The following is a 23,959-nucleotide window of genomic DNA, read 5'->3' as shown; positions in this document are numbered from 1 at the left end:
CAATTTAAATTCTGCATTTTCTTTCTTGTTTTTCATATTGCATTTTATTTCTTGTCTTTGATTCTTCATTTTATAATTTTTTCTTGAATATCCATGAGCACTAACATGTCAAGCAGGCCCATGAGAAATTTTTCTATACCCTTTTCTGCAAGATTTTTATCTCTCATTGTGCAACCTCAAATCGAAGCAGAAAGTTTCCAACTAGACCCAGAGATAATTTCCATGATACAAGGTCACAAATTTGGAGGAGAAGTATCAGAAATTCCTTATCTGCATCTTGAAATATTTTTAGAGATTTGTGATTTGGTGAAATGTGAAGGAGTATCAGCAGTTGTAGTTTGATTGATGGCATTTCCTTTTAGTATCAAGGATAAAGCAAGGACTTGGCTATATTCTCTCTGTCCTCAAAGCATCACAAGTTGGGAACAATTGGAGAAGCAATTTCTGAATCATTTTTTCCCTCTAAGTAGAACAGTGTATATAAGGAATTGCATAACAAATTTTGCTCAGGCATATGGAGAATTATTATTTGAAGCATGGGATAGATTCAAGAGTCTTCAAAGATAGTGCCCTCATCATGGTTTTGAAAAATGGTTAATTTTGCACATATTCTATGGGGGAATTTCTTTCTCAGACAAGAGTTTATTGGATTCATCAGCTGGAGGTTCTTTTATGGACAAAAGTGTAGATGAAGCTTATTCTTTAATTGATCAAGTGACATTGAACCTCCATGAATGGTCGAACAAAAGTTGGATGGAATTTCCCTCAGATATTCAAGAAGTGCAAGCCATAAATGTAAGAGAGCCTGTTAAACAAAATGAAGTTCAAGCGCCTAAAAATGTTGAAATTCACAAGTCACAGAGTGAGGAGTTCAAACATTTGGGGGCAAAGCTTGATAGTATTGTTTCAAAATGGTTTAAAGAAGATCCCCCTCCTACACAGTCAAGATCTAATGAAAAGTGTGATGATGTTGGGTTGAGAAGTGGCAAAAATCATGAAGAACTTCTGAAGAATGACATGTTTAGAATTGAGGAGAAGAATAATAGAAGATCACAAGAACTCAGTTCCATTTCTCTAGGAAGTTCCCAAAGACCACAAGTACCTTTCCCTCAACGATTAATCACACCAACACTAGATAAGAAAGTTGGACCTCCTCCAAAAGCTCAAAGGGAATTTGGAAAAAAGGAAGTTCTGTCTTTCCCAGGACCTTCACTAAGGGTTCCTTTTCCATAAAGGTTAGTGGGGGTCAATGAAAATAAAGACTTCGGCAAATCCTGTGACACTAATATAGTTGAGTGTAGATTTTTTTGAATGTATATGAAGATGAGGATTTTATTGATAATGCAGTGGTAAATAAGTTTTCAGATCTACCTCAAAATTTTATAGGGTGTTATAGTGACATTGAATTTTTAGATGATGAATGTGATGTGGTAGATCAACTTAAAACTGCAAGTGAAGTTATTGATCCTCTTGTTATTGATTCTCCTATTGAGGACATAGATGTTGGTTTATTTTTTGATGTATGTGTTGATGATGAGGATATGGAAGAATGTGTAGGGAGCTGTGTTGTGGAAGCAACATCTCAAGGATCACCACCTTTGTCAACAAAACCCTTATAGGTTTTAAGAATTGATCATGTTGTGGAACAATGTGTAGGGACTTATGCAGAGCTAGCAAAGTCTCAAGAATCACCATCATTGATATCATCAACACCTGAGCTAGAGCCAGAACCATCATTTGATTCAGAGGAAGTCACATCTACATGTTTAGAAATTTCAGGTATTTCTCAGCAAAGTAAGGTTAGTATTTCTTGTGATCTTTTGGAAAACTTTATGGAGGTACCTATAATTGACTTTGTTGGATGTGATTCAGTTTTTATTACTTATTCATCTTATCTTGATATGGTTCTAGCTCTATATTATATAACATGCTTGTGGGAGATTTGTTTTTCTTTTGGGTGTGCAGATTTCACATGGGCCAATAATTGGAAGCTTAATCTAAACCGTCTTCGACCACCTGAAAAAATTTCCAAGAAGACGAAGATGGAGAGAGTTATACTTTACTTTGTAACTCCTTTAATGAAAGCTCTCTCCATAATAAGAGCCCTTGGTAGGAGGGTTCTAAAATATCTTACCCCTCCAAGAGCGAGATTTCGATGAATCTAATGAGGTGGTCGAGCTAATGACCTTAAACAAGCGCTTCTTGGGAGGCAACCCAAGTTCATTTTCCTTATTTTCTTTTATGTCTTTAGTTCTTTCTTTATAATAAACATGTATCCTCTACTTAATTTTTCTTGTCTATCTTATTTTTATAGAATTCAAAGTTGTGGAGGAATGTGAGCATTGGATAGAGGAGTATTTTTAAAACATGAATGTCAACCATTTGGAGCTCATCACTTGGTAACTTCTCTAAATTTCATAAATCTTCTCCACATTGTTTTTAGTTTTCATCGGGGCAATGAAAAGTTTAAGTCTGGGGGGATGCATTAGATGCATTTGATTTAGTTTAGTTTTTGCATAATAAATTTTTTGTTTTTTGCTAGTTGCATCATTCATCATATCATGATTGTTTGTTCCTTAATTCAAAATACTAGCACGTTTATTATCTAGATTCATGATGTTTTAAATGATGCTAGTAGTAAGCTTTATGTACCTCTTTTCTCTATCTTGGGTAGCATGAAACAAGATAAGAATCATATGGAGATGAGTTTTAGTCTTGGCTTGACCTTAAGAATCTTACTTTCACTACACTTTGACTTAATGATTGAATGATTGATATCATTGAAATAGTCATGATTCATCTTGTTTGCTTAGTACTTGGTTTCCATGGTGATTTTTCAAACTTCATTTTGGTTACTAGATGAGGCTCAACTCATGCAAGCTCATTTGGAAAAATCAAAATATCCCAACATTTGTGCTAAAAGTACACTTGTGAAATAAGATTTGCCCAATGCAAATACTTATGAAAAAAAATTGAAAAAGAAAAGCAATGAAAAAAATAAGGGATATAAAAAATAGTTGTCGTGAGTGGAATCTAGCAAGTCACCCCTTTGAGACCGAGTTAGGTTACTGGGGAAATGACTGCTTAGCTTCTCTTGAGATTGAGCACACCTTTGAGACCTTGGGTTGGTTGAGAAATATGAACCAAGTGAGTGGCAAGTAAGTGTCTATCACTGGTTACTTGTCTCTCACCGGAAACATTAGGAATTCAAATTTGATGACGACTTGACTAGGACATAGATTGAAACTTGAAGGGTTTTTGAGTTACTTTTACACTGTGCACAGGATACTTAAGCTTGAGCCATACTTGATTTGTTTCCATGATTATGCTTGTTAGTGGAACTCTTTGATAGAGTTAGGAAAGTACATTAGGGTTTATGAATGCGTTGTAGAACATATGAATTTAGATTGCAGCATTTTGCTTGAGGACAAGCAAAGGTTTAAGTCTGGGGGTGTGATGTGCGTAGATTTTATATACTTTTATGCATGTTTTGACGCATATGTACATCTTTGAGCTTGCTTTATCTATGCATTTTTATACTTCCAGCTTTTCTTTTAGCATATTTACTCTTTTTGTTCGGAGATATGCTTTTTGTGTTTTTTTGTACACAGGAGTCGAATTTGGTGAAGATTCTACATTCTTGGACAAACTTATGAGCTAAGCATTGGAGAAAGCACTTGGCCCTGTGCCACACACGGCCCTGCATGGGTGGAGTGCTCTGGCCGTGTGGTCAACCAGGAGAAATAGACAAGGAACTTGGCCTGGCCGTGTGAACCTCACACGACCATGACAAGTCTTGAAACAAATCAGAGTTCAATCCTTACATGGCCGTGTGGATCTACATGGCCGTGTAAGGTTTCCAGAGACCAAGAAGGCCCTGGTCGTGTGCATCACATGGCCGTGCAGGGTTCCCAGCGCTTAAAAGTGTTCTGGTAGTGTGCACCACATGACCGTGCAAGGTTTCCAGAAGCTGGGGCAGTCCAGGCCGTGTGGATCTACACGACCGTGCTTGGAGGTCTTGATGGGATTTTTCCACGGCCGTGTACACCACACGGTCGTGTATGGATGGAAGAGAGGGGAAAGGCTCTGGCCGTGTGAACCTCACACGACCATGCCTCGGGGCCGTGTGGCGCCCGAAAGCCCCCCTCTATTTAAAGCCTCTCTGAAGATTTGAAAGGGGATCTTCTCCCCTTTGGGAGAAAGCAAGATTTGGTGGATTCCTTCCATTCTTGGGAGGATTTTTGTGCGATCTAAAGGGAGATCTTGGCGAATTTGACTCCGGGAGCGAGGATTGGATCCGAAGATGGAGCTATATTGTAGATAAGTTTTCTTTCTCTCCTCTTCTTGAATTGGGATTGAAGAAATGCTTGTAATCTTCTTATCTTTAGTTTTCTTTCTTCGTTTTATGGAGTAGATCTTTTTGTTCTAGGATGGAGGGAGTATTTGTGAGATAAATTGATGTAAACTCTTGTGGATTTGCCATTTCTTTGTTTCTATGATGTTGCCTAGTTTGTATCGATTGGATCTTGAATGATTAATTGTGATTAGAGCTTAATTCTCATTCTTGATTGATTGTTTGGATATCTTATAGACTTTGTAGAGATTAACTCTCACTCAATTTTCCGAGGGATCCACGTGACAGGTGCAAGCCCGTGTAAGGACGTTTGAGGGATAACCTTGAAGGGGAAATGAGAATATTCAAGAGGGTAGGATAGATTTTATGATTCAATCCTTGTATCTTTATGGGTTAAGAAGCTATGAACTTTTATGTTGATATCCGAGGGAAGTATAGTAATAGGTGCAATCCTGTGTAAGGACAACGTAGGTTCATATCTAATTGATCACATTTAGGTACATTTTTTAAGTCCTAAGCCGGTTATCTATTGCAAGAGAGAATCGGCAACCTTCTACAAATATTAGACAATTGAGAAATAAGAATTGGTAAACCATATACATTTAAGAGATCTTACAAAGAAACCAAAACTCCTAGAACCTCCCTTTAGCATAACTCAAACCCCAAACTCTTGTTTGTTAATCTTTCATTTTAGATTTGTTTTTCATCCTTAGCATTTGAAACTAATTGATTAGTTGTTTAGCTAATTCACTTTGAGATATTTCTAGTGCTTATTTCAGTCCCTGTGGATACGATAATCTTTTATATTACTTGCGACATTTCCATACACTTGCGGAACGTGACAGCTGGCCATGACTTCTTCATGGGCATGGAAGTGTTGGAAGAGCTTAGAAAGAGGAGAAGCATCAATTGGAGCAAAACAGAGCATGACCGTGTGATGTACATAACCAGGCTTATGGTGCAGAGAAGGGAGATATTTGGGTCGTGTCTACATGACACGGTCGTGTGGAGTTTTCAAAGAAGAGGAGGTACATGGTCGTGTCCCAGACACGGCCGTGTGAAGAATCTAGAGGAGGAAAACTTTTCGGTCGTGTCTCACACACGGCCGTGTGAAGGAACCAGTGCAGAAGCATGCACTGGCCGTGTCATTTGACACGGCCGTGTGCTGGTTCCAGAGAAGGAGGTTGGTGAGGCCGTGTCCCAGACACGGCCGTGCAAGGTTAGCCGAGAGGAAGAAGTATATGGCCGTGCCAATTGGCACGGCCATGTGACTCAACCTGAGAAGGAGAAGGCAGGGCCGTGTAGATCTACACGACCCGTGTGGAGAAACCTATTCAGGTCGTGTCTCCTATACACGGCCAGATCCAGGCCGTGTCCCCCACACACCCTCCTCATCTCAACACCCTTTTCTCTCCAAAAGCTCCTCTCTTCTTCAACCTTTCTTCCAAATTTTTTCAGATCTAGACCTAAAACCCTTCTTCTCCACATATTTCACCTAGATCTAGATTCTTCTCTTCTCCTAGATCCAAGATCTCCACTTTCATAACCCTAAGATCTATTTCCTCAAGATCTAGTTCCTCCAACCCTAAACAGTACCTTTCCCCACTCAAGCTTGACATTATGTCCAACCTATTGAAGAGACTTCGCAAGGGTGGTGGTGGATCTAGCGGTGGAGACAAAGGGAAGGAGCCATCCAAAGATAAAGGGAAGCAACCAGTGCAAGGCAAAGGAAAGAGGACCTCACGCAATGAAGGTAATGACAACAAATTCAATATCGTATTTAGAAATGATGATCAAATTACTAGATTTGCAATTCTTGTCAATAGAAAGATTGTGTGTACTAGGTATATGGACCCAACTGTTTTAGATATGATGGGAATTAGGGATGATATAGATTGGATGATTGGGTTCTTAGATTGGAGTGATATATTGTACACACATCTACCTACTTATCCTCACCTTGTTTTAGAGTTTCTAAGTTCACTAGATGTCCATTTTTCCAATGAGGACGATTATGTTGGCAAGATAACCTTTAGACTAATGAATCAAGAATTTCAATGGACATTTAGTGATTTCAACACTTGTTTTGGATTGTCTTTCGGTAGCTCTCGGAGGTTTGACTCTAGGTTCAATTGGAACAATTTTTGGAATTCTATCACCGGATTAGATCATCCCTATGAGCCCTCTAGAGCCAAGGCTTCTCACATGCAAAACCCTGTTTTTAGATACCTACATCGTGTCATGATCAAAACTATTTTTGGTAGAGGGGAAAGTGTTGGAGTCGTTAAGAAAGTAGAACTTTATACTCTATGGGCCATGTTGCATAAGGTTGATTTTGATTATGATTTTCATTTTCTGCAAACCTTAGTGAGAGCTGCGAGGGCGTCTTCGGGATCAATAGTTCTTGGTAAGTTGATTACTCAAATAGCAATTAACTTAGAACTTGATTTAGATGGGTTGGAAGTTATTCATGGCAATGATATGATCGACATGGATGCATGTCTTGCCATGAAAATGATTATTTGGGATGAGAACGGTTTCGCATTTCCTAGGAGGAATGGTTTTCCTCTACCTCTTCCTTGTCCCGAACGAACTTCCATTCGTAACTCAGCTAATTGGCTAATCACTGATGTAGACCCCGAGAATGCCCCCTCCATATCCGGAGACACAGAGCCACACATTGAGCCCTCGACATCTGGATACCCGCAGCCTTCTGGACACCCAGATCCTGCTAGGCATTCTTTTTCTTATGGTATGAGTCCCTCCAGATTTGACTTTTCTGATTTTCATACTTCTCTTGAATCGCTTCATGAGAAGCATGATGCCCAACGAAGAATGTTGGAAGGTCACTTCTCTTTATCAGATAATCAGTTTAGAGAAGTACAAGAGCACTTTCAATCCATGAGGAATTTTCAAGGTCAAGTGGCTGAATTTGTCCAGGATTATGATATGGATCAAGCTAGAATGAGAGATTTTATGCAAAGCATGAGTGCCACTAGCCAACAAGTAGATGCTTTATTTGAGTATCATATAATCCTGAGCGAAACTGCGAGTTTCCCTAGTTTTCCCATTGGCCAACCATGTCATAGGCATCCTTTTCCTCGTCCTCCTCCACCTCCACCTCCTCCACCATATTGATTTCATCGAGACAATGAAAAGTTTAAGTCTGGGGGGTGTCCAACCTGATTTTTCTTTTTGCATTCTAGTGTTCAGTTTTTGCTTATTTTCTGCATGTTTAGTTTTTGCTCTGCATTTTATTTCGATTGTCTTGCTTGGATTGTTTGTTTTGATAGTCATTTAACTATCTTTTGAAAATACTGTGGCATACATCTTGAGAATATCAAAACTTCACTTATATGCTTTCTTGTCTTCAAGATTAAATGTTAGCACGTTCATTATCTAGGTTCATGATGTTTTAAATGATGTTAGTAGTATGCTTAATGTACCTCTTTTCTCTATCTTGGGTAGCATGATATAAGCTAAGTATCTTATGGAGATGAGTTTTAGTTTTGACTTGATCTTAAGGATCTTATCTTCACTACACCTATACTTGATGCTTGAATGGTTGATATCGCGGAAATAGTCATGATTCATCTTGTTTGTTTAGTACTTAGTTTCCATGGTGATTTCTCAAACTTTATTTTGGTTACTGGATGAGGCTCAAATCATGTAAGCTTATTTGGAAAAATCAAAATATCCCAACATTTGTGCCAAAAGTACATTTGTGAATAAAATTTGCACAATGTAAATACTTATGATGAAAAAAAAGTGTGCACTACAACAAAAACTGCAAACGACAACGGATATTATCCGTTGTCGTAGGGTCAAAAAATCGTTGTAACTGAGGGTGTTGTAGAATGTATTGCCCTACGACAACGGTTTTGAAACCGTTGTCTTTGTAGACATTTGACAATGGTATTTATCCGTTGTTGTTTATATGCTCAAAATTTGGCTACGAAGGATACGACAACGTTTTAAAACCGTTGTGGTAGATAATTTCAACAACAGAAATAAATCGTTGTGGTAGACTTTTTTTACAACAGATATAAACTGTTGTGGTAGATAATATTTGACTCGTTTTATTTTTTTACAACAGTTTTAATATATTTTACAACGGATAAAATCGTTGTCTTTTATCACTTTTTACAAAAAAATTCCGTTGTGATTTACCTAGTTTTTACAACATTTTTAACTGTTGTCTTTAATGTTCATTAATACCAAACAACTAATCTTATTTTAATATAAGCAAACCACCAATACAAAACTAAATATTTACTAGATTAAATCCAAAATAAACATCCATATATAATTCATCTTGTAGCCACATATATTACAAAAATATACAAAATGAGTTGTTACTCATCAAAATACACATGTTTTCCATTACTGTTCTCCATATACATTAAATCACATGTTTTCCATTTGTTGTTCTCCATATGACTTTTAATTTACAAATTAGCAAGGCAAGCTACATCCTAACAAAGCTCACTCCTTGCATAAAAAATCTCAAGCCTCACGAATTGGCCGAGTTACATACCTGCAAGAGGAAAATTAAACAAAACTTATCAATTTCAGTTTAGATTTATTCATACAAACCTACATAAAATACAAGCAATATAACCAACTTATAGTCTAAGAAATAAAACTTATGCAATACAAACTTATGCAATACAAGAAATTTCAGGATTTCACATAGCTCTAATATAAAGCAATTCCATGACGACACTCAATTCCAGAATTTCTGATTTAGATTTATTCATATAAATCTACATAAAATACAAGCAATATAACCAACTTATAGTCTTAGAATTTAACTTATGCAATACAAACTTATGCAATACAAGCAATTCCAGGATAAAAGAAACAAATCAACTATTCAAATGTCTATTTAGGATGCAGACTGGCACCATATTCAACTACACAAGCAAGTCTATTCATGTCAGAGATTGCGATCATACTCATGTTGAACACTATATCAAATCTAAGTAACATAAACATGGAACAGTTGCAGCACTGGCACCATATTCAACTACACAAGCATTATCATACTAGAGATTTGAATGAACATTAGTTATCAAATTTTGTAAACAGTAAGTAGTAGAGTACTAGCCTTGTATGTTAAACTTGTTGAATGTACAATATCTCATAAGAAAGTTTACCTTTAATGCTATCACAATAATCACATCAGAGAGAATACACAAATCAATGAACTGATCCATAATGAGTCTTAGCTCTTCAAGAACCTGAAAAATAAGGATGAGGATAAATACAGTAATTCAATTAGCAATAAGCAAAATAATTCCATCACAAAGATTTTTTTGGAACTAGGATCCATTAAATGATGGAGAAATTTTAGCACACTAAAGTGTCCCAATAAAAGTACTTGTTATGCACAAGCAATGACCTCAATTGTTGTGTTAAGATCGTTAGTTGCATCTTCCCTCTTTGAATATCTAAAGAATAAAATAAGCTTAAAGATTATCATTATCTTGCAAAAAAAAAAAAAAGGAGGGGAACAATGACAAAAATGTAAAGACTAGCTTTTTGGCAAGTTCTTGTTTCTTCAGCTCTGGAGATTGACCGTCAAATACATATCTGGCATCAAAAAAATGATAATAAAATATTGTGGCTGAATGAGAAATAAAATGATATTTAGACATGCAAATGGACTTACATTGGCTCGATACATGCTTCTAATAATCTGATAGTTCGATTGAACATCCCTTGCAAATGACTTATTGGCCATACAAAATGTCAAGAGTTAGAAGAAGAAATAAAGAAGTCTAAGTCAAGCATAAATTTTTCTCAAAATTAGAGCACTTTAACATTTATCATCAACAACAAGATGGAATAGAAGTGTAAGATCACCTTGTAACTTCGCCAGTCTGGTTAGTAAGAGTGTTCATGCCAGTTCTTCCGACAACGATCTGACAACTTTCACTAACCAAACAAGACCAATTTTCTTTGTCTACAAGTCGGTTGAGAAACAAACGACTTTAAACTCATTGTTTTCACAAGCTCTACTATAAATTGTGTTCATCATACAAGCTTTCTTCTAGAAGCGCAGGAGATGGATATGGCAAACAAACTAATTAAATTGTTCTAGCCCATGGCAATGACAGACTGAACCATTAGAAGTTTGTAGGATTATCAATTGCTTCACTCAAACCAATTCTAACTCTCAAGCAACAGTATTCAACTATATTCCTCGATGATAAATATGGCTAACACAGTTCCCAAGAAAAAACATTTTCCAGATTCATACAAAGTCAACTCACATGAATAGAGTCTAATTGCAAATTACCATCATGGCATACACAAGGACTATAGAACATAAACCAAAAAAGAAAACTAGTTTACCTGAGCATCGTACAATAACTAGAGTAGCAAATACAACAGAGATGCCAAAGATGGAGTCAGAGAATCCCCTACACAGTTAAGTTAGTACACTTCAATTACAAGACCTTGAAGGGAATAACAATAACTACACATTGGGGAATTTCATCAAACAATTTTACATGCCTACCTCTCTAGCCCAAGCAAAGTAGCCACAACAGTAACGACCTAGAAAAATCCAAGCATAATTGATTAAAATTCCATAGTTCAACCTCACAAATTGCAAAATAAGGGGAAAATAGAGAAGCGACGGCCTAAAAAAAAGAAACGCTTCTGACAGAGGAATGAGTAGACGACATGCCTCCCGACCGAACTGCCGCCCTGAAGTCATGTAGTGTGTGTATCGATTACATGGAAACTAGACAGCATTGTAAATTGTGAAGTCCGGAGTACTGAAATCCTCTAATTCTTCTGGCGTAGGACGGATGCACCTGCGATCCTTCCAATTATTTCATGCAAAAGAGAGTTTTTCTTCTTCTAGTTTACATGTTTTCCCTTGACATTAAGGAGAGAAAGAGGAGATAGTTAGCTCACTAACACTAATATATGCATATGTATGATCCAGCGTGCTACTAACACAACTATGATTCACTACTAGAGATCAACAGAACCAATGCAAAGATGACTTATCTGGATAACTGTCGAACTGTAGAGTTGAAGAGCATCTGTAGCATTCTTATTAGTAGTATTTTTTACTTACATGTTGTGCATGAACAGGGAATGATAGGCCCTTGCAGAGACAATTTGAACTTTGATTCGATGCTTGGGATCCCAGTTGAGGAATTGGTCATTCACAAATACCTTGTATCATTCAGATGGCATATTAGGATCTATGAGGAATTACATCAAACACTTGATGTGCATGTGTACCTTATCCAAAGAGGTGAGGTGTTAATAGATCAAACTTCAAATAACTTCCTCCCTCAGATGAAGATGAAATAGTTACTTATGGAATTACAAAATTAACCAAAAAGCAGAACTAAAACCCCAAAACTAGACAACAGAACGACAGCAAAACAATTTAAAGGAAAACTGAATTCAACCAGAAGTAAAATAGTTGTAGATTTTGAAAACTCATCATGGCATCCTCTATCTGCCCTTTTGTATCCGGTTACTTCCTTTGAGAACTTACAAGGGAAATCAGTAAAACATATTTTTTGTATCACCAAACTTCACAACACGATATTTCATATCTACATTCATGTATGTACCAACAATATGGTATAGGGCCAAAATGCACATACCTGATGAAGTACGATTGGTTTGTTGGCGAAATCAACCAATGGCTTTGGGAAACTTAGTGTCAAAGGATGGAGGTGAGTGCCAAATCCCCCAACAAGGATGAGTGCTTTCATGGTGTATAATTGCTTTACTTCTATAAATCAGGTGGAAGATCTGAAGACCAAGCAACAAACCAAATTTGTTAAGCCTTGTATATATGATGAATCTTAAGTTAATCACAGAGAACGCAAAACTAAGTTCGCCAGATCTGTCACAAGAAAAGAAGACAAAAGCTAAAGACTTTCAGCATTTAACATTAAAATCTTATATGATGAATCTTAAGTTAATCACAGAGAACGCAAAACTAAGTTCGCCAGATCTGTCACAAGAAAAGAAGACAAAAGCTAAAGACTTTCAGCATTTAGCATTAAAATCTAATTCTGGAACTCCATAAATCACCGGGAAAAGATCAAGAACTCACCGCAATTCAAAGCGATAGCCAGCGAGAAAAGAACAAATGAAATACAATAGAAGAAGAGGTTCGGGATCTCACCAAAAAAAGATATTTTTTATTTCGGGATTCGACGAGATTCCCAGACAAAAAGAGCCGATCCTGCCCGTGAGAAAGAGGAGAAGAGGAAGATCACGACGATCTTCGAAGCCCACCTATGACCACCAAAGAAGATCAACGACAAAATCGTTCTTTTTCTCCTAGCAGAAAACAAGAGTAAATGCAAAAATCTCTCGGAAACAGAATCTTGACATGGAATCGGGGAAGCGGAACCTAAAGTGATCATCTTCGAAGCGCCAACCAATCTAGAAGAAGCTTCCTCCGCCGCTCCCCTGCGAAACTCCACACAAACCGCGCTGCCTTCACCAGCGGCGCGCTGTCGTCGTGGCAGATCCCGTTCTCCGGTTTCTCCCTCCCGTGCGTCTGGATCTTCGGCAGCCCATTGGAGAACGCCGCCGCTCACCAGGAAATGAGAAGGAGCACAACGTCGTATGAGGAGAGGGAAAGATAAATGGCTTAGGTTTTGGAACGTGAAAACACGGCGCCGAAAAGAAAACAGCGAGGGAAAGGAAAACAGCGAAGGGGGGAAATGACCAAATTCAACTACAACGGTTTTTTGAAAACTGTTGTCGTAGCCGCTAAAAACGCGGATAAAGACAACGGTTTATAAAACCGTTGTAAAAAGTGTTGTCGTTTTAAAAAAAAAATCTCTCAATGACAACAGTTTTACTAAAACCGTTGTCTTTTATATTTAATGGGGAGCTCAAAGACAACGGTTTTGGAAAAAAACCGTTGTCTTTGAGCAAATACGCAATGCTTTCTCTTAAAACCGTTGTCGTAGGGGTGTTGTCGTTTGCAGTTTTTGTTGTAGTGGTGAAAAAAGAAAAAAGAAAAAAAAATGAATAAGGAATATAAAAACAGTTGTCTTGAGTGGAATCTAGCTAGTCACCCCTTTGAGACCGAGTTAGGTTACTGGAGAAATGAATGCTTAGCTTCTCTTGAGATTGAGCATGCCTTTGAGACCTTGGGTTGATTGAGAAATATGAACCAAGTGTGTGGCAAGTAAGTGTCTATCACTAGAAATATTAGGAATTCAAACTTGATGATGACTTGACTAGGACATAGATTGAAACTTGAAGAGTTTTGAGTTGTTTTTGCACTATGCACAGGGTACATATGCTTCAGCCAAACTCAATTTGTTTTCATGATCATGCTTACTAATGAAACCTTTTGATAGAGCTAGGAGAATGCATTAGGGATATGAAAGTATTGTAGAACATATGAATTTAGATTGCAGCATTTTTCTTGAGGACAAGCGAAGGTCTAAGTCTGGGGGTGTGATGTGCGTAGATTGTATACACTTGTTTAGCATGTTTTGACCCACATTCACATACTTTGTACATGCTTTATCGATGCACTTTCGTACTTCCATCTTTCATTTTGAGCATATTTACTCTTTTTGTTCAGAGATCTGCTTTTGTGCATTTTGTGTACACAGGAGTCGAATTTGGAGAAGATTTTGATACTTGAACAAGGAGGAAAGGCACAAGCCCTGTGAGCCACACGACCTTGCCATGGGGGGTTGCCCAGGCCGTGTGGAGTTCCTTGGCCATGTGGATGCAGCAGAGATAGAAGTTTCCATGGCCGTGTGAACCTCACAGACCGTGTAAGGATTTGAAGCCAAATGGAGCCCTGGCCGTGTACACCACACGGCCATGTGAGATTTCCAGAGACCAGGAAGGCCCTGGCCGTGTACATCACACGGCCGTGCAGGACTTCCAGTGAGCAAGAGGGCCCTGGCTGTGTACACCACATGACCGAGCCAAGTTTCCAGAGCCAGAGGCAGTGCAGGCTGTGTAGATCTACATGGCCGTGCAAGGGGAGTATTGGTAGAAGCAAGCCACGACCGTGTACCACACACGGTCGTGTAAGGTTGGTAGAGAAGGAAATGGCTCTGGCCGTGTGAACCTCACACGGCCGTGCCTCGGGGCCATGTGGCGCCCGAACCCCACCTCTATATAAAGGTTTCTTCAAGATTTGAAGGGGGATCTTCTCCCTTTTTTTTGGGGGGGGGGGGATTCAAGATTAGGGCATTCCTCCACCTTCTTGGAGGGATTCCGACGATTCTAAGGGTGATTTTTCAACGTTTCGACTCCGGGGAGCGAGGATTGGATCCGATGACGGTCTTCATCGTAGATAAGCTTTTCTTCCCTATCTTTCTTGGATTTGGGATCAATATGTTTGTCTTTTCTTCTTCTTTTGGTTTCTTTCCTTGTTCCATGGATTAGATCTCTTGTTCTAGGATGGAGGGAGTATTTGTAATGAATATTTGATGTAAACTCTTGCGGATTTGCCAAGATTTCTATTTCTATGATTTTTCCCTATTTGTATCTATTCTTTCTTGTGTGGATTGTTGTGATTAGGGATTAATTACCATGCTTGATTGAATATTTGAATATCTTGTGGATCTTGTAAAGGTAATTCCTCATTTAATTTTCTGAGGGACGTTCGTGACAGGAACATGCCCGTGTAAGGACGTTTGAGGGGTAATCTTGAAGGGGGGAATTAGGTATTTCAAGAGGGTAGGATAGATTGTATGCATTAATCTTTATATCTAATGAGGTTGAGAAGTAGTGATTTCTATGTTGATTTTCTGTGGGATGCATGTGATAGGCAAGCCCGTGTAAGGACAACATAGGGTTCATTCATAATTGATCGAATTTAGATATATTTGAGTCCTAGGTCGGTTGTCTATTGCAAGAGGGAACCGACAACCTTCTACAAATGATGGACAATTGAGAAATAAGATTTGGTAGATCATTACATTGAATAACATTACAAAGAAACTAAAACTCCTAGAATATACCTTTATCATTGCCCTTATTCTTGTTTCTTATTCTTTCATTTCTTTGTTTACATTTCATAGTTTTACTTTACACTTGTCAACCCATTAATTAGTTGTTTAGCTAACTAGCTTTGAGACATCTTTAGTGCTTATTCCAGTCCCTGTGGATTCGATATCTTTTATTATTACTTGCGACATATCCGTACACTTGCGGAGGTCAACAGTATCCTAGACCCAATCTATCATTGTTGGATCTTTGACTATCCAACACCATACCGAAACCCTTAGATCCAACATTGAATCTTTCTAGGGGTTTCTCCAACTTATCAAGCTTTGCCTTCAAAGCTTGATTTTCCCTTTCTAGGTTCCTAAACCTAGAGTCAACACGTCCACCATGGACATTCCTAGACCTACCCATTTTTCTAGGCATATGTCTCCCATTCTTGGGATTAATGCCGTGGGTCTCTTTAGGTCTTCCATTTCCAAATTTATCATGCATAGATTTCCTAGGGTTATGATCTACACTTACCCTATTCCTATCATGATATTTAAATCCAAAATTTTTCATTTCTTCATAATGATAATCATTATTTTTCCTAGCATGCATGGAGGAATTTAAATTTGACTTCAAATTTAAACTAGGGTTTACCTTACCCTTTACCATTGGAGCTCCCCCTTGACATGAGCTCCATTCTTCCTCCACTTCTTCTCCTCCTTCTTCAAATGCGCCAACTTCTTGATTTCTTTCTTCTTTGGGCATTTGGTGTGGTAATGACTGTTGGTACAGCGGAGGCCGGCAAGAGGGGGGTGAATTGCTGAAAACACAAAATAAAAATACCCTCCTCGGATTTCAACTCAGAAAATCAATAGTAAAATAATAACAATTAAATTAACAGAAGTAAAAAGAAACTCAGCAATTAACCTGGTTACAACCAAGGAGGTTGTTAATCCAGGGCGATGAAAAAGCGCACTAGAAGAATCTCCTTCTCTGAAGGCAAAGAAGCCTTTTACACACTAACGGCTCAGAACTATTGCTAGGAATTAAGTACAGAGTTGATTGTCAAAGTTGTTATTGAATTCCTAGCTCCAGGGGCCTTTTTATAGCTCCTGGAAAGTCTATCCCGAGGGTCCAAGGCGCCTCTAGCTCGGTCAACGGATAAAACTTTATCCGCAGCGCAAACGGTCAAAACAGACTGTTGAAGGCGCCTCCAATCAGGCTGAAGGCACCTCCAGCCTGGCTGAAGGCGCCTTCAACCTGGTTGAAGGGCCTTCAAGCTGGAGGCGTCTCCAGTCAGGTTGGAGGCGCCTCCAAGCTGGCAGCTCAGCTCCTTTGACTTCGTTTCCAGCTTGTTGTGACTTCCGATGCTCCGATCTTTTGGGTGAATGTGGCCAACCGAAATAGGGCTCACCCGAACCCAATTTCTGGCCTTCCTCGAGTAGCCTTCCGTCCCGGCTTAACGTCCCTCGAACGTCGCGCACGCTCTTCACGCCCACGCACCGAGCCCTTCGGCTCCCTTCCCGTGCCGTCCTTCTCGCTAGCTGCGTCTTCCGCTCGACTTCTTGTGTTCCTAAGCTCCTGCACACTCAGACACAGGGATCAAATACAACGCAGGACCTAACCAACTTGGTTGATCACATCAAAACTACCACGGGGTCCAACAATCTCCCCCTTTTTGATGTGCATCAACCCAAGTTCAAGTTAGGGACAACATAGACATAAATAGTAATTTTAAAGGTAAATTACTAGACTAACAGATTAAGTACAATTTTACAATAAATAAAATTGCAACACCAATTTGCAATAAGTAAACATTTAAAATTTTATCTCCCCCTTGTTTAACTTTCCCTTGAACTTGTACCTTTCTCTCCCCCTTTGATCACAGCAAAAATGAGGTTAAGAAACAAATGACTTAAGTTAAGTGAAATGTATAGAATTTTAAAAAAAATTCTAAGTTAAAAATGAATTCCAAAAAAAAATTTCTAAGTCAAATTTAAATTTTTGAGGTTTTAAAAAATTTTTAAGTCAAATTTTTGAATTTTTAGAAAAAATTTCTAAGTCAATATGAATAAAAAAAATTTCTAAGCAAAATGAATTTTTAAAAAAATTTCGAATACAAATTTTTGAATTTTCAGAAAAAATTTTCTACCTCAATATGAATTTTTAGAATTTTCCAGAAGAAAATTTCTTACCCAAAAAAAAATTAAGTTAGAATTTAAAAAAAATCTAAGGAATTTTTGTTTATTTTAACAAATATTTGATAAACTTTCAAAGCATTATTTAATTCTAGTTTAATGCTTTTTCAGAAAGTTAATTAAACATTTTTCTTTCAATATTTTAGCTTCCAGGTCGTGGCGAGGCATTAGGCCTTCTTGGTTATTGGAGCAACAACCACTTCCTTAGACAAATCTTCCATAATGAATTTCAATGTTTAATTTTCTCACTTTAAGCTTTTAATTTTTGAAAAATTAATTAAGCACAGATTTTGGAACCCAATAGAGGTTCCTTCCTACAGGATTATTCAAAAGTCTAGGGGGTACATAGTTTCTTGGTATTTTTCTAAGTTGACCTTGATGCTTCCTTATATACCAATTTAATTTACTATAAGTTCTAATTTGTGACTTTGGAAATTTCTTTAAGCATGCATCATTTTTCAATTTTTCAATTTCTAATTTTAAATTTTCATTTTCTGATTTTAAATGATCATACATTTCTAACGGGCATGCTCTTGCTAAGTTCAACTTTAGTTCAGCATTCTCTTTTTCTAATTTATCTAATTCTTTAGAAAGAGCTTTAATAAATCTAAAAGATTGATTCGGGATTAGATTGCGTACCTTACTTACCTGATCTGGTGACGCTCCCCCTTCACTGCTGTTTTCTTCTTCTGATGTTCCTCCCCCTTTATCCATGCTCATGTATGAGCTTAAGTCTTCTTCCGGCTGATGGTTCGCCATTAGCGCTAACCCCGAGAATTCTTCGATGTTTGACTCAGAGGATGACGAATCTGACCAGGTAGCCTTCAGGTTCTTGTGCTTGGAGGGTTCTGGTTTCTTGTATTTTGATTTTTCCCTTTGTTTCTCCTTTCTCTTTAGCTTTGGGCAGTTATCCTTGATGTGCCCCTCTTCGTTGCAGTTGTAGCAACGAACCGTCCTCTTCTTTCGATGATACCTCTGCGATTTAAATTTATTAGTACTGAAAAACTTATTGAAGCGTCTTACCAGTAGTGCCACTTCGGATTCGTCGACTGAGGCTTCGGAGTCAGAACTGTTCATCTTTGCCTTTAAGGCAATGTTCTGACTTGTCTTCTCTGCTCCGTTTGGGCTCTGAAACTCGAGATTCGTGAAGTTCAAAAGTCGAAAATAATTGTTCTAACGTACTTACCTCGAGGTCCTTAGAGATGTAGTACGCATCTACTAAGGAGGCCCACTCTGGAGTTCTCGGGAAGGCATTGAGCGCGTATCGGATAGAATCCCGGTTGGTTACCTCTTCTCCAAGGTTCGTTAGTTGCATTATCAGCTCCTTGATTCTCGCTTGGAGTTGCGCTACCTTCTCGCCTTGGTTCATCCGGAGGTTCGTTAACTGGTTCCGGAGGATGTCGCGCTTCGCTAGCTTCGCTGAGTCGTAGCTTCCGATCCGATTTACCTCCTGCGGCGGCAGCACACTGAGCAGGTGGAACTCTGCCTTTCCGTTGGCGACGAAATCGGCTTGTTCCTTCTTGCTCCATGTGTTTTCTTCTTTGTCTTTCGGCGCTGCAAAACCATATTTCATTGTAATAAGAATATCAAAATCCGTTTTAAAAAATACCTCCATTTTGCGCTTCCAAGTGGCGAAGTCTCCATCGAACTTCGGGGGATGAATGTTAGCTCCGGTCATCGTCTTGATCGTAGTGCTTCAGTTGGCGGTTAGTCCTTCTGAGGCGATCAGGCTCTGATACCACCTGTTGGTACAGCAGAGACCGGCAAGAGGGGGGTGAATTGCTGAAAACACAAAATAAAAATACCCTCCTCGGATTTCAACTCAGAAAAGCAATAGTAAAATAATAACAATTAAATTAACAGAAGTAAAAAGAAACTCAGCAATTAACCTGGTTACAACCAAGGAGGTTGTTAATCCAGGGCGATAAAAAAGCGCACTAGAAGAATCTCCTTCTCTGAAGGCAGAGAAGCCTTTTCCACACTAACGGCTCAGAACTATTGCTAGGAATTAAGTACAGAGTTGATTGTCAAAGTTGTTATTGAATTCCTAGCTCTAGGGGCCTTTTTATAGCTCCTGTAAAGTCTATCCCGAGGGTCCAAGGCGCCTCCAACAAGGTTTAAGGCGCCTCCAGCTTGGTCATCGGATAAAACTTTATCCGCAGCGCAAACGGTCAAAACAGACTGTTGAAGGCGCCTCCAGCCTGGCTGAAGGCGCCTTCAACCTGGTTGAAGGCGCCTTCAAGCTAGAGGCGCCTCCAGTCAGGTTGGAGGCGCCTCCAAGCTGGCAGCTCAGCTCCTTTGACTTCGTTTCCAGCTTGTTGCGACTTCCGATGCTCCGATCTTTTGGGTGATTGTGGCCAACCGAAATAGGGCTCACCCGAACCCAATTTCCGGCCTTCCTCGAGCAGCCTTCCGTCCCGGCTTAACGTCCCTCGAACGTCGCGCATGCTCTTCACGCCCACCGGAGTACTCTTCCGCAGCTCTCTCGTCCTTCGGATGCACCGAGCCCGTCGGCTCCCTTCCCGTGCCGTCCTTCTCGCTAGCTGCGTCTTCCGCTCGACTTCCTGTGTTCCTAAGCTCCTGCACACTCAGACACAGGGATCAAATACAACGCAGGACCTAACCAACTTGGTTGATCACATCAAAACTACCACGGGGTCCAACAATGACCCCACTCACCACACATGAAGCACACTATGTGCTTCTTTTTCTTCTTCTTCCTACAACTCAAATTAGATTCTAAATGAATTGAATTGAGTTTAGGAGATACCTATTTCTTACCCAATAGACATCTACTCTTGTGGTGTCCCTTTTCATTGCACCCGAAGCACACAATGTGATCTTTTGACTTTGCTTCGGTGGAGGTGTTCACTAGGTTGACCTCCAAGACCTCTTCTTCATCCATCTTGGATTCTTCTTCAACCCTTGAGGATGTTGATGATGCTTCATCTTCCTCATCCACACTTGTGGATGACCTTTCTTCATTGTTCTCTTCCTCGGATGTTGAGCATGGCTCAACTTCCGTTTGCTCCACCTCAACTTGAGAAATTAAACCCAACTCCTTGGCTTCTTCTTCTTCTTGTGTAGGTTTAGGTTCTTCCTGTAGAACCATCTTCACTTTTCTCCACAAATCGTGGGTGTTCTTATATTCACCTACACCACTCATCACATTAGACGACAATATATCTATTAAGATTGATATTACCTTTGAGTTTGCCTCCGATCGTGAGGTTTACTCTTCCGTCCAATGTCGTGGTCGGAGTCTTTTTCCCTTCTTGTCTCTTGGAACATCGAACGGGTCCTTGTGTTGGGACTTTCGGGCCGCAAAAACCGCTGTTTGCGTTGCGGAAACCCCGAAGTTCCATGCCACCGGATTAGTTCGAAGATTAAAATTTTTGTGTACATGTTTTCTAATCCTAGATCTACACTAGATCTACATGGTAGAAAAGTTATACCTTTGATGTGAAGCCCTTCGCTTATCCCACTCGTCCAAAGTTTTTCGGATCTCAAGGGTGTCAAATGAACACCCCTCTATGTGTATCCACACGAGCAAAAAAATGGAGGAGAAACCTTAGAGTGTGCTAGCACTCTTGAAGGTTTCGGCCAAGGTGGAGGAGAGGGAGAGAAGAAGATGAGAGGAGGAAGAAGAAGGAGTGAATGAGCACACAAAACAATCAACACCCCTTAAAGTGGCCGGCCACTTCAAGAGGGGTTTTTAAACTCCATGGAATACCAAGAATCACAACTCTTGATCTCCCTCATGAGGTGGCACACACATGTACTATCTTTGATGATGTGGAACATCATCATTGGCCCACTCTATGCCAACTCACAAATGAGGTGGCATTGGTCAAGTCAAACTTGACCTTTCATCTTCCCTTCTCAAGTCAAGTCAAACTTGACCTCTTTTCTCCCATGGTTGATCAAATCTAACCATTTGATTCAAACCAATTTAATTTAATGAATCTATATCCATTGAATCAAATTGACTCAATGAATCCAAATCTAATTAGACTCATTTAACACATGAACCAAATTGAGTCCAACTCAATTAGTTTAATTAGGATTACTCTTAATCTAATTTGGTTCATCACATGAACCTAATCCTCTTGGTTCATTTTATGAACCTAATCTCCATCTAATTGCCCTTTGTGTGTGACCCTATAGGTTCTTGTAACGTTGGCAATGTTCCTAAACCCATTTAGAAGCATAAGTAATGAGCGGTATCTAGCAACACATCATTACAACCCAAGTTACAAGAATGTTGAGATCCAACATCACCTTGTGACTACTAATTGTGAGTCTTCACAATATATGACAATGCCCTTCTATCCTCGACATCTAGATTGATCAATTTGAGGCATAGACGGTGTCATCCTCTGATCAATCTAAATCTTGAACTCTAAGTAGACTCACTATAATCAAATGAGCTCAATATCTCATATTGACTCATTTGGACATGGCCATGCACTTAGTGGTCTCGCTCTATCAAGAATAATGATGTCACTCCTGTTATATAGGAGGGATAGATCCCATCTACATCACTCACATCCCTTCGCATAATTTGTTACACACCTAGTAATCACCTTTATAGTCCACCCAGTTACGGGTGACGTTTGACGAAGCCAAAGTATGTAACTCCTTATGTAGGGAACCATGGTGACTTTAGGTCCAAGAACTAATAGTCATACTAATAGCCACATGAGAAAGTATATGACACTCATATAACGATCCATGATACTTTCTCATGGCGGGTCATTCAGTATACATTCTCCAATGCATACCCATGTGTCAACTTGATATCTTTATATCCATGACTTGTGAGATCAAGTCATTGAGTTGACTTACATGCTAGTCTCGCCGTATTAACATTGTCCCTGAATGTTAATATTTGACTAGAAATGATTAAGAGTAGTGTTCTCTATATCATCTCACTATCGACTCAACCAATAGATTGAAAGAGATAAGAACCTTCTACTCAAGGACGCTATTATACTTAGTTATTTGGCACCAATACAAGTAAGTATAATAACCAAAACAAATATCTTTATATACATAGGAATATGATACAATGAGTTCATACAACAATCATCATATGATTGGCTCTAGGGCTCTAACTAACAATCTTCCACTAGCACTAGTGCCAATCAGTGTAGGTTCTAAGGCCCAATGACCTAGTGTGACCATCATTTTTTCTCTGTGCCAAAGCCTTGTTCAAGGGATCAGCAATGTTAGCCTCTATGAGTACTCTGCAAATCTTCACATCTCCTTTATCGATGATCTCTCGAATGAGATGGAAGCGCCGTAGTATGTGTTTGGTTCGCTAGTGTGAGCGAGGTTCCTTAGCCTGTACAATTGCTCCATTGTTTTCACAATAGAGCTCTATCGGATCGGCTATGCTAGGAACCACCCCAAGCTCAGTAATGAACTTGCGGATCTAAACTGTCTCCTTTGCTGCTTCTGATGCAGCAATATACTCGGCCTCTGTTGTAGAATCAACAACTGTGTCCTGCTTCGAACTCTTCCAGCTCACAGCACCGCCATTCAAGCAAAACACGAACCCAGACTGTGATCTATAATCATCCTGGTCAGTTTGGAAGCTGACATCACTGTAACCCTTTACAGCTAGCTCATCATCGCCTCTATATATCAAGAAATATTCTTTAGTCCTTCTTAAGTACTTAAGAATATTCTTGACTGCTATCCAGTGACTTTCACCTAGATCTGACTGGTATCTGCTCGTCATGCTCAAAGCATACAAAACATCAGGACGAGTGCATAGCATGACGTACATGATAAATCCCATGGTTGAGGCATAAGGGATCGTATCCATGAGGTCTCTCTCCTCTCTAGAAGAGGGACTTTGATTCTTCGAAAAACTCACACCATGTGATATCGGCAGAAATCCCTTCTTGGAGTTCTGCATGGCAAACCATAGTAATACCTTGTCAATATATGTACTCTGACTTAGGCCAAGCAATCTCTTAGATCTATCTCTATAAATCTGTATGCCTAGAATACAGGCTGCTTCACCTAAGTCCTTCATTGAGAAACAATTCTCTAGCCAAGTCTTGACAGACTGCAGCAAAGGGATGTCGTTCCCAATGAGTAGTATGTCATCCACATACAACACAAGGAAGACAACTATGTTCCCTACAACCTTCTTGTAGACACAGGATTCATCTTCATTCTTGATGAAACTAAACTGTTTGATTGCATCAACGAATCGAAGATTCCAGCTCTGAGAAGCTTGCTTTAGTCCATAAATGGACTTATGCAGCTTGCATACTCTGCCAGTATGCTGTGGATCTACAAAACCCTCAGGTTGTGTCATGTACACATCCTCGAGCAGGTTTCCATTCAAAAACGCGGTTTTGACATCCATCTGTTAGATCTCATAATCGTGTTATGCTGAAATAGCAAGCATGATCCGAATGGA

The 23,959-nt window shown here is 39.3% G+C and overlaps 1 non-coding gene across 1 annotated transcript; it reads right to left on the bottom strand.

Moving 5' to 3' along the window:
• Positions 1-478: 478 nt before the first annotated feature.
• Positions 479-584, bottom strand: LOC122003126. Its single transcript, XR_006117799.1, has one exon. It is a non-coding gene; the product is annotated as a small nucleolar RNA R71 (small nucleolar RNA).
• Positions 585-23,959: the final 23,375 nt, after the last annotated feature.

This window comes from Zingiber officinale, chromosome 7A, assembly GCF_018446385.1.
Source record: "Zingiber officinale cultivar Zhangliang chromosome 7A, Zo_v1.1, whole genome shotgun sequence".
NCBI lineage: Eukaryota > Viridiplantae > Streptophyta > Magnoliopsida > Zingiberales > Zingiberaceae > Zingiber > Zingiber officinale.
This window is presented reverse-complemented; position numbering and strand designations above follow the sequence as displayed.